Raw genomic sequence first — 10,125 nt, forward strand, 5'->3', positions numbered from 1 at the left:
AAGTCAACTCTAAGGTTTAATCTGTACTTAATCTAACCAACATTAAACCCAATTTTTAGATCTTTAATCGCTAAGAAATCTTGCTTCTAGTTCTTTCTCTTTTGGGCAAATATTTTTTTACTTTTCAATTATACAATCGTTCTTGATTTATTTATTAACACTTAAGATATTACACTTGCAACACTTGTGTTAAATAATTTATACATACACACTTGACGCACCTTATCAATAAGTATCACATAATTTAACTTTGTCTAAATATATAAACTAGCACATTCGTAATTATTTTCTTAGTATTTGCTCTATCAAAATTGTTATTTTCTTAGTATTCTCTACGGGGTTGCATGACCCTGTTATGTGATCTCTGTATGGCTCATTGCGTGGGATGCGTGTTCGATGTGTAGATTGCAGGGCTGTGCTGCCAGCCTTGCATGCAGGCCAGCCTGCGCTCGTGTCGCTTCATGTTCATACATTTTCTTTTCTATTTGTGTGCAACCCATGTAATTGTGCACTTCTGCTTCATACCTTTAAGTTTTTGTCTTATGCCCTATAAATCTATCAAGAATTATGCTCATACCAAAAGTCTTCCACAATCCATCCTTAATTTATACAAAGAAAGATAAATAATCAATTTATAACTGACCGCTCAAGCTAAGGGGTGGAAAGGATTTTTATCTATTTTTCTCCCTTGATTGCATTTCAAGGAGCTATTATTCAGCAAAGAATGAAAAAAAAAAAAAAACAGATTAATCTTTTTGTCAGGTGCAATTCGGTGCAGCCTCATCTTATACCTCCATCAAGTTGATCTCAAGAGATACAAATGAGCTTCAGCGATCTACTGCTGAGCAATTCATGCACATAAGAAAGCATTAGTGTTAATCTATCATCAATCAAATCTACAAGCAGCAGAACATTAACAAGCAATATTGTAGGAACTCTCAAATTCGAAGAAATTGATATCTCAATGGACCAACAAAAAAGCATTTAACTGTCAATCAAATTCTTCATATAATGTAATATTATAGGACGATTCCATCAACCAAAGTAGCAATATAACGTTATAAAAAGTTCCCACAGATGCTTGCCATCAATGTTCAAGCTGTTTGAAAAATACTCTCTTCAGAATTGATGGTCTCTTATTTCACATTTCTTCAGACAGATGGCTTTTTGCCAGTCATTCTACTAAAAGCAGACGATATGCAAAATAAAAAAATATGACGAGTCCAAATAATCATTTGGCATCTTGCACACTTACTGCGTTGGTTGCAAGTATGTAGTTGCCTCATGGTTTTGAAGAAATGTTACATTGCAGGAGCTAATATTTACCATCAAGGTGAAGGCTCAGCTTTCTCCCATTACTAAAAATTTGGAGGTAATAGTACAACGTGCCTCCAGATTTAGAGCATAATTGGTTGGTGTAGGGGCAGCGCAAAACTTGATCATTGAATTTGATTTAGGAATGCACATAAGAGATGCACAGCTCTATATTCTTGAATTCTTGCTATCTGCGGCAGATAGTCGCACAATGGAGTGGAATAGTAGAATAAAATTAAGAAAAAATTGTGATGAGAGATAAAATCACCTCTGCAGCTGCATCCCTATTTTAAAGCATCGAATCAATTTCTGCATCTGACGGCCCGCTATCAATTTGTGTTGAAGCTTCTGCAGCAACGCAAGTTACCACTCCTGAAGGAAAAATAGCTTTAGTTGAGCAAGCATTTGGTATGTCTGCTATATCCAATATCGCTTCCTATGTATTTTGTAAGATGCTATATTTCAAAGGCACGCATACAGATTTTACAAAAGGTAAATGCATGCTAATAATCCCACAAACTAGCAAAATGTTTATTTCTTTACTAAATTGATTATCATAACATCACATTGCGAATTAAAAATTAAAGAAAATGATGAGGTCAAGTGCTGGAATTGGGCCAATTGCAGGGGGTTGAGGTCTGGGGATCTTCGGAAGAGAAGCAGTAGCTATGTCCCTATGGAGAGCTTGTTTCAATAATATCAATAGCAGTGTGCATCTTGGGAAAATATTCAAGGGATTTCTTAGGGGAATCTTCCTAAAGTGCCCAATGAAGTTTGTCCTTATCTACAGAAGTAGGTTAAAAGGAAACTGCATTAGTAAGTTAATGAAGTGGATATGGCAAATTAGGAATGAGATTCAAAACTACAGAACCTCCAAATCCTACAACATGATGGATGAACTGATAATATCAGTTAACTTATTAGCGTCTTCTAACTGTTACCCAGAATGTTCAGGATGATATGTCGAAAATACCGATAGTGGGTATCAGTCACAGCAAATTCAAGTAAAGAAAAATGTCTACCTTTTTATCAAGGTTGGGATGCCCTTAGCCTTCCACCCAACATGAGGTGACATATTAGAGCATCCTCAAACAAGGTAGACTTGATAACTGCTGCGACAGATCATTGTCAATGGCTTCTTTTAAAGAGTAGCCCTTCAGCTAGGTGGACTACCAAGTGATGCTAAGAGTTGGAGAAAATTGACTAAATGTCAAGTTCCAAATGTTCAATAGTTGAATGATGAAAGCGAAGAGGAACTCAGATACTAGTATCAAGGAATTATTGTAAGATGATGACACAATTAGCTGGAGGGATAAGAGCTCTCTATCTGCTGGGGAAGAATGCAAAAGAAAGTTCTATACTTTCAACCTAATCTTCCCAAGTTTGAACTTGGTGATAGTAGAGGATTTAACCTTCTCCCAATGAAACCTTGTCAATTCATCTTGGACTAAGTGTGGCATATGGGCCTGAAGAGATTCTGAATTGAGTTCAGTAAGGTCAAGCTCTGGGTAGAAAAGTATAGTTTGGCGAAAGTAAATGTTGCTTGAACAAAGGACGGTGGGCACAACTAGCTAGACCGAGAGTGTGGCATGGATGTGCTCAAGGTTAATACAAGAAAGATGGAAAAAACTAGAAGCAAAGAGAAATAGAAATGCTAATACTTACCAATGTGGAGACAAGAATTCTGAGAGCTTGGTACTCAGACAAAGACCATAAATACAGTAGATGTAAAAAATGAAACTTCTCTGCTAAAGACCCTACTTATAAAGCTAGGTGTCATGCAAAGGAAGGCAAAGATCAGTAGAGGTGATGGGATACCTCAAGGAGGTGATAGTTATGGGAGAGCAAGAGTTACCTCAAGAAATGAAGAAATGACTAGGAAATCAATAAAGATTTCATGTCAGATTCTAAATTGTGAAATCTTAATAGAAGGGGAGTAAATCAAGAAATGTAATTTTGTGCCATGCTAGGCGGCATGACTGAAATTTGTGGCCCGCTGGCCACCGTCCACTCAACACTGGCACTGCGAGCCACCGCAACTCGCGCCGGCCTCCGCGAACTAGCGGAGGCATGATCGCGGTGACCTCTGCACGATCGTGCCGACTCAGAGAAAGACCATAAAAATAGTTCTCTACTAATGACCCTACTTATAAAGCTAGGTGTCATGCAAAGGAAAACAAAGATTAGTAGGGATGAGATACCTCAAGGAGGTGATAGTTAGGAGAGCAAGAAATGACAAAGAAATCAATAAAATTTCATGTCGGATTCTACATTGTGAAATCTAAATAGGAAAGGAGTAAATCATGAAATAAAATTTCTACCGTGCCGAACAACACGGTAGAATTTGACATTTTGCCTACGCCCGACACCGACACCATTGGTTGTCATGATTTGAGAGGCTATCACAACCTTACGAGATCACGATAATCTCCACGAGGCCGCAAAAGCCATCGCGATCGAGTGGCTTTTTTTTAATATTTAGGTTAAAATTTTTATTTTTTAATGGCTAATTTCTCTCCCTTATTAATTTTGTTTTGTTTCCTAATTTTTTTCTTTCGTTTATGCATTAACTTTTTTTCTTCCTTGTTAATTCTTTTACTCTTTTGTCTATTATTTTTTTCCCCTCCGTACATAGAGAAAAAAAATATATATGATTACTTTTTTTTCTTTGCTTATCTCTTTACAAGATAAATATAGAAAAACATATTATTAAGAAAGATAAAAAAAAATTAAATGTAATATAATTTCTAATTTTATAAAATATACTACAATTAATAAACTAAATTATTCTATATATAAATTTAATTTAATTTTAGTTAAATTGACTTTTACTTAATAAATATTAAATATTTTATGAGATAATATTAAAATAGCAATCAAATATTAATAAAAATAATATTTAAAAAAATACCGAAACTATATCGGCACAACACAATACGGTATCGAAACTATATTGTTTCGATCATAAATTGAAATTTTGACACCACTCAAAATTTAAATCTTGGAATAAATAATGTGGGCAAGATGAATTAATCATAGATGGTCAAGATAGTGAAATGCGTGTTGAGTTGGATCACCATAGACAAAATCATAAGTGGTCCACCGGTCCAACAGCAGCTTGAAACAAAAGTGTCATCTTATTATTGACTAGGAATATCAGCACAAGTTTTTTGCCAAGTATAACAACAACCATCAAACTTTATCCCACTAAATGAAATCAGCTATATGGATTCTTCTACACCATTGGGCTCTATTCCCTACTATACCATCATCTATATTTAAATAAATTTTATCTTATTTTATTATTACTGATCAAGTCTTTTTTAGTCTTCATCTTACTCGTTTGATGTGCATACTTGTCAGAGTTTCACATCGCCTAACCGGAACATTATTAGCTGTCTAAGTACATATTCGTGTCATCTTGAACCGGAGTTTTCCCTCAATAGATACTGTTAGAATAAGTATAGGGGTAGTTTGGTCTTTTGACTTATTTCTTCTTTTCTATATAAAGGCCTAACTCGTGGTTCCTAGATACACGAAATTTTAGGTTTTACTTTGTACATGGTATCAGAGCAAGGTTAAAACCCTAAACCTAATTTCCTCATCTCCTCGTCAGCGCCGCGCCTCTCTCTCGCTGCGCCTCTCTCTCTCGCCGCGAGCATCTCCCGGCCTCCTTCCTCGTGCCGCCTTCTTTGTCTCCTTCCTCGCGCCGCCTCCTTCCTTTCTAAGTTCTCCACAGGACACCTAATTTTCTCGGTGTTGGCGCCATCCGTGTTTCGTGGTCGCTGTCGTCCGCCACCTGTCCACTTGCGACAACCCTAGACCAAGATCTCTTGAGGTTCTTCTCCCGTGGCGAGCGGCCGGGTCCGGGCTCGGGTTTCTTTTCTTTTCTCCTGTTCGCGTTTCTTTTCTCCTGTTCGCGATTTCTTCCATCCGGCGACGGCAGCAACTCCGACGGCCCCTACGAGCGGCGATGATCTCGTATTAGGGTTATCTACTGGCGGTGTGGATCTGCTCCGGCGGTGGTGAGTCCCTTCGCTCCCGATTCTGCCGTCTCCAGCGGCCTTTCTCCAGCAGCCAACAAGCATCTCTGCGGCAGCCAAGAACCTGTGACGCAAAGCTGCTATCATAACCTGCTATCTTGCTTCCTTACCTCTTTCATTGAATGGAAATGGATTGAGGAAGGAACCAGGGACCCCTTAGATTAAGATTTGAGAGTTCAAGCAGCCAACAAGCCAGACGCCAGAAGAAGCACTGCTGACAGAAGCAAGCGCAGTCCGGTTCATAGTTCTATTCATGGCTACATCTGGCGCTCTAAAGCCAGATACCTCAATCTTTACCAACCATATTACTGCACCCCTCTCTTCCGAGCAGTTGGATGGTAAAAATTATATCTCCTGGGCATCTCACATTGAACTTTGGCTTGTTGGACAGGGGTATGAGACACATCTCACTCAAACTGAAGAAGATGTTCAAGACGTCGATCGTCCTCTGTGGAAGAAGGTTGACGCTCAGTTGTGTTGTATTATCCGAGCCACCATCCATTCATCTCTTAGGAATGTCTTCCGTACTCACAAAACCTGCAAAGCTGTTTGGACACAAGCTCAACAACTCTCGGCGACTCTACCAAGTTTGTGAAGATCTCATGACTATCCTCAACGCCGATCAGATTAAGGATTCAATGTCAACTTATCTGGGTTCAGTTTCTAGCCTTCTTTGTGACTTCAATGAACTGCTCCCACCTGTGGCTGATCCTGTTGAAGAGCTTGAAAATCGGAAGAAATTTTTTTATGCCTTTGGCTTTATATGGTCTGCCCACAGATTATTTCCATGTCCGTGACCAGATCCTGGGCAGCCCCACAGAAGCTACCATGGAAAATACCTGGGTGACTCTTCTTCGTGTCCCGGCCAAAGTCTTGACGATGCCTTCTTCTGTTCCTGTTGACTCGTCAGCTTTGGTCTCTCGACACAAAGGACCTCCACCTCGCAAGGGTGGCAAAGGACGTCCTTGGTGTGATCATTGCCACCGACCGGGACACACGATTGATAAATGTTGGAGTCTACATGGTCGTCCTCCTCGTGCTGCTTAGATTGTTCAGAGTTCTGTTGCTCCTTCAGCTTCCACTTCACAGTTAACACCTGATTCGACTTCAACACCTTCCTATACTGACTTTTTGAAATGGTTTGAGGATCGACAAGCTCGGGTTCCACTGCTACCATTGCAGATCTTGGTCTTCTTGCATGGCATATCTCGTTCTTGGTCCTTGGGTTCTTGATTCGGGGCCCCAATCATATCACTAGTAATAAATCCCTTTTTCCTCTCTCCTCACTCGGTAATTTCAGTGGTCACCATGCATGGTTCCCAAACTCAATCCAAGGTATTGGTATTGTTCATCCTTCTTCATCTCTTTCAATTCATAATGTTCTTTATGTTCCGGCGACTTTTAATTTATTGTCGATAAGTCAACTTACTCGATCTCTTGACTGTGTCATTTCTTTTACTAACACGTCTGTTTCCTTATAGGACCGGAGTACGGGGAGGATGATTGGCTTCGGATGTGAATCCCATGACCTATATCGGCTTCAACAACCCTCTTTTGTTGGTTCGGCGGCAACATCTCCACTACTTATTCATGCTCAGTTAGGACATCCAGGTCTTAATAAGTTGAAACAGTTACATCCTAGTCTTTCTCACTTAGAGTCTTTATCTTGTGAGTCGTGTCAATTAGGTAAGCATGTTCGTAGTTCTTTTTCTCCTCGCATTGAGAGTCGGGCTATGTCTCCTTTTGCTTTGGTTCATTCTGATGTTTGGGGTCCGAGTCGTATTTCTTCCACAATGGGGTCAAGATATTTTGTTACTTTTATAGACGATTTTTCCCGTTGTACATGGCTATATCTAATGAAGGATCGTTTAGAATTGTTTTCTATTTTTGAATCCTTTTTCCTTGAAATAAAAACTCAATTTGGTACTTCCCTTCGAATTTTGCAAAGTGATAAAGCACGCGAGTATTTGTCTACTCACTTTCGTACCTTCTTGACATCTCATGGCGTGTTGCATCGCACGTCTTGCCCTCATACCCCTCAACAGAATGGGGTTGCAGAACGCAAAAATCGTCATCTCCTTGAGACGACTCGGACTCTTCTTCTCCATTCTCATGTCCCTCATCAGTTTTGGGGTGATGTCGTACTTACTGCGTGTTATCTCATCAATCGCATGCCTTCATCCACTCTCCAGGGCAAAATACCTCATCAGGTGCTTTATCCACATCAGTCCCTTCATCCTCTACCACCTCGGGTCTTTGGTTCTATATGTTTTGCTCATGCTCTTGATCCGGCGTTGACAGCTCTCGGTCTCATAAGTGTGTTTTCCTTGGGTACCCACGGTCTCAGAAAGGGTACAAGTGTTATTCTCCTACCCTTCGTCGGTACTTCATCTCTGCTGATGTCACATTCTTTGAGTCGGTTTCTTTTTTTGCTCCTTCCGCTTCACAGGTCGAGGTTTCTCCCTCTCCACCTGCGCCAGTGACTATCTTTTGTCCTCCAGAGGCGCCTCTATCTTCTCCAGCCTCGCCTCCTCCTTTGCAGGTTTATCAACGTCGTACTCGTTCTGCTTTGCCGCCGGCCAACACTGACATTGCTGTGGGCACATCTTTGGAGCCAAGTCCTTCGTCGTTTCCTCCGGTCTCATTTCCTGACCCTGATGTTCCTATTGCACTTCGAAAGGGTATGCGTTCCACTCGTAATCCTTCTCCTCACTATGTTTCTTTGAGCTATCATCGTCTTTCCCCTTCCTATTATTATTGCCTGTCTTCCTTGTCTTCTGTTTCTCTTCCAAAGACTGCAGGTGATGCCTTTGCTCATCCAGGATGGAAACAGGCTATGCTTGATGAAATGAGTGCATTACAGAGCAGTGGGACTTGGGATCTCGTTCCTCTACCTCCTGGGAAGTCAGTGGTTGGTTGTCGATGGGTGTTTACGGTAAAAGTTGGTGTAGACGGCACGGTTGATCGGCTTAAGGCTCGTCTTGTCGCTAAGGGCTATACTCAGGTATTTGGATTGGATTATGGAGACACCTTTTCTCCTGTTGCCAAGATGTCTTCTGTGCGTCTTTTTCTGTCTATTGCTGCAATTCGCCATTGGCCCCTTCATCAATTGGACATCAAAAATGCATTCTTACATGGTGACCTGCTCAAGGAAGTCTACATGGAGCAACCTCCGTGTTTTGTTGCTCAGGGGGAGTCTTCTGGTCTTGTATGTCGCTTGCGGAAATCTTTATATGGTCTCAAGCAGTCATCTATTTTATTTCTCCATCATTTACTAGTACTCTATTGCATTCATCTATAATTCATCTTATTTGGATAAGATCTCGTCTTACTCTCTCTCACTTTAGTTATTCTATAAATGTCTCTTATCCCTTCTTTTATATCCAATTTTTTATATAACCAATCAAAAGTTCATTCCTTGCTTTTCTTAGCCTCTTTCTTGGCTATTGTTTATTTTTTTAAGTTTTTCTCGATCTCATAAATATATAATTTTTTATAGACTATTCGTTTTTCCATCACTTTCTCCAGCACTTTCTCATTTTATCATTAAAATTCTTTATTTGGTGGTGCATACCCTTTTGACTCACTGAGCACACTCTTACTACTATTTTCAACTTTGATATCATCTTATCTCATGATGTATTAAAGTCATCGTATATTTCAACTAATACTTGTATTTCTATCTTAAATATGTTTTGCTTACTATTCTTTAACTTCAATCACTTAATTCTAGAAGTCGTGTATATTTTCCTTCAATTGATATCAATCTTTATAAATTTTTCTATTTCTCTTCCTAACCATAAAGTCAATTTATGATTTATTATTCTCACTTTTGAATGTAATCAAGTATTCTTCTCTTTTCTTAAAAAATATATTAATTAGTATAAGGTCATATGCTATTTCAAAATTCAATATAGTTTTCCCCTTTTCATTTCTTGTTCCAAACTCATAACCCCATGCACCTTTTCATATTCCTTATTTTCACTCCGACATGCTCATTTAGATCTCTGCATATTAAAATCATTCATTTAGTATAATGTTTTGTAATACTTTATCTAGGTCATCCCAAAACCTTGATTTGGTACTTTCATCTACATATATGTTAATTCCATTCATAGTTTTCTTTCGTCACTACTATCTTAAGAGTTATAATTCTATCTCCCTTTTTAACTATTTCTACAACTATATCCTTTAATAAACTATCTACAAAAATATTCACTTCATTTCTTGTTTACTCTTTCCTATTTATCAAAACTTAAAATCTAACTTTTTTATCATCTTTGTCTTCTCACCTATCCATTTTGTCTCTTGTACACACAAAATACTAATTCTTCTATTAATCATCGTATCTAAGGCCTCCATTACAACCTTTATTGCTTTACTAGCTGAGTAACATATGACAAATCTTCTCCACCTCTAACCTCTTAAATCTCACTTTGGCTGATACACACACACTCATGCCACGTCGAACCCACCAATTTCTTTAAGTCAACTTCACCCTCGTGCACCATCTAACTCACACCATCTCATAAGACATCCATCATCAAACCTAGGAATTTGGTCTAACGGAACCAATTATTCCCAAGAAAAGGGGTTCAATTCTGGTTTATCGCAACCCATCGGATATTCTTCAGCAAAAGAAGAAGAAATGAATACTGCAAGACCACCGGCAGTATCAACTACCTCAACAATTCAAGTCTCTAGTGCTGAGGATCAGATCAAGGATTACCGGACAAACCAACGAAGATTCTATAATATACAACAAAGG

General features: G+C 39.1%; 1 long non-coding RNA gene across 1 annotated transcript; it reads right to left on the reverse strand.

Annotated features, from left to right (window-relative positions):
• Positions 1-983: 983 nt before the first annotated feature.
• Positions 984-1,831, reverse strand: LOC122054008. Its single transcript, XR_006132506.1, has 2 exons — positions 1,583-1,831; positions 984-1,505 (listed from the first exon to the last, which is right to left on the reverse strand). It is a non-coding gene; the product is annotated as an uncharacterized LOC122054008 (long non-coding RNA).
• Positions 1,832-10,125: the final 8,294 nt, after the last annotated feature.

This window comes from Zingiber officinale, chromosome 3A (assembly GCF_018446385.1).
Source record: "Zingiber officinale cultivar Zhangliang chromosome 3A, Zo_v1.1, whole genome shotgun sequence".
Lineage (NCBI taxonomy): Eukaryota > Viridiplantae > Streptophyta > Magnoliopsida > Zingiberales > Zingiberaceae > Zingiber > Zingiber officinale.